Consider the following 2,458-nt stretch of genomic DNA (forward strand, 5'->3'; position numbering starts at 1 on the left):
AGAAAGATAGATAGATAGATAGATAGATAGATAGATAGATAGATAGATAGATAGATAGATAGATAGATAGATAGATAAATGTAGATAGATAGATATGTAGGTAAATAAATAGATAGATAGATGGATTAATTATGACAACAATGTTTCTGTTTTGTTAGAGAGGAGTTTTCGAGAATGAATGGAAAGTAGCGGTTTGTTTGATTTTTCATGGTTGCAATCGGAAGGCCGTAAATGCCTAAAACGTATAACCACTGCGTCATCACTGCATTCTTGATTAACACCGCATTGTCCTCCCCCAGACCCGTACGTGCATCATGAACCAGATACGTGCATGCATCACGTAACAACCCCATCCGCGTACGTGCATCATGAACCAGATACGTGCATGCATCACGTAACAACCCCATCCGCGTACGTGCATCATGATCAAGCAATCATCATTGTACCGTCGATCACCTGTGAATTTATAATCGTATCACGTCATCGCTGCGTATGGTGGCATGAGTCTCGTACATACGGTATGAGCCATCCGCCACCCGCTCACCCGCATGCACGCACACCAGCCACCGCCGCTAGTTACTGTTGCTGCTACGGCTATTGCTACTGCCGTTGCTACTGCTACTACTACTGCTGTTGTTGTTGCTGCTACTGCTACTGCTACTGCCACTGGCCACTGCTGCTGCTGCTATTACTACTACTACTACTACTACTACTACTACTACTACTACTACTACTACTACTACTACTACTACTACTACTACTACTACTACTACTATTACTACTACTACTACTACTACTACTACTACTACTACTACTACTACTACTACTGCTGCTGCTGCTGTTGTTGTTGTTGTTGTTGCTGCTGCTGCCGCTGCTACTGCTGCTGCTGCTGCTGCTGCTGCTGCTGCTGCTATTGCTACTACTACTACTGCTTCTACTGTTACTGTTACTACTACTGCTGCTGCTGCTGCTGCTGCTGCTGCTGCTGCTGCTGCCTCGGGTAGGGACATCACTGGGAAATCCCGCGCTGGGGGTAGCTGCGCGCGCTGATGCAATCATCATTCATTAACGTATCGATTTTAAAATGTTTCTCTGGAATTGTTCGATGCGTTGAGATTTCGCAACCTCGCTCGGCGTTGAAATCGTCTACGTTATTAGTTAAGTCAATTATTACACATCGTGCCCGCATTACGTAATCGGATGTGATCGGGGGGTTAAGGGAAGTCTTCTGCGCGTTGTGTCAGTGTACGTGTAACGGGGTTGTTGAAATTAGCAGTGTACGCTCAAGCGCGCGCGTGTATGCGTGTGTTTGCGTGTGCATGTGTGGGGAGGGGTGTATGTATGTATGTATGTATTGTGGGGTATGTGTGTGTGTGTGTGGGTGCGTGCGTGTCGTGCGTACGTGCGTCGCGTGCGTGCGTACGTGCGTGCGTGGTGCATGCGACGTGTGTATGTATGTAGTTGTTATGTATGTATGTATGTATGTAATGTACTGTATGTATGTATGTATGTAATGTATGTCATGTATGTATGTAATGTATGTATGTATGATATGCTATGATATGTTATGTAATGTATGTATGGTTGTATGCTATGTAATGATATGTATGTATGTATGTCATGTATGATATGTATGTATGTATGTATGTATGTATGTATGTTATGTATGTGTGTGTGTATGTGTGTGTGTGTGTGTGTGTGTGTGTGTGTCGTGTGTTGTGTGTTGTGTGTAGTGTGTTGTATGTGTATAATGGGGGGGGGCGTGTGCGTGTGTGTGTTTGTGTTGCACATGTATAACTGGTGTAGTTTGCCGCGGGGCGTGTGTGCGTGCGTGGCGGCGCCGTGTGTATGTGTGTGATTACGCGCATGGGGGGAGGCGTAAAGCGTGTGTAGCGTGCATACATGCGTGTTCGTGCGTGGTGTGCTTTGTTCGTGCCATGTTCGTAAGTGTCGCGGGTGTGGTTAGTGCGTGCGCCTGCATGTGTGGCGTAGGGGAAGTGTTCGTGCGGTATACGTGGCGTGTTCGTTCGTGGCATGCGCGTATAAGCCGTATCACGTAGTATACTACCCTAAGTTTACTAGCTAGTAACTCTGTAAAATAAGGAGGACAGTATAGAGATTTTTAAGCGAATGCTTACGGAGCGAGTTTGATGGTACATTGAGCATGTCGAGGTGGTTTCTTACGCTCTTGTTTTCTACTAAGCCATCATGGCTCGTAAGTAAAAAGACATAAAGGCGCAATGCGTCTGGGGTTTTCGGAGTTCTAAAAACGCGCTATAAGCTATGCTGCATGTGGCTGTACAGCTTAGCAACCAGCTCAACGAGAGAGAGAGAGAGTGTCGAGATATATATAAGAGAGAGATAGACAGATATATAGATAGCGATAGACAGTTACTATAGAGCAGATATATATATATATATATATATATATATTTATAATTATATATACTATAGAGCG

This window comes from Priapulus caudatus, unplaced genomic scaffold (genome assembly GCF_000485595.1).
Source record: "Priapulus caudatus unplaced genomic scaffold, Priapulus_caudatus-5.0.1 Scaffold126, whole genome shotgun sequence".
Taxonomy (NCBI): domain Eukaryota; kingdom Metazoa; phylum Priapulida; class Priapulimorpha; order Priapulimorphida; family Priapulidae; genus Priapulus; species Priapulus caudatus.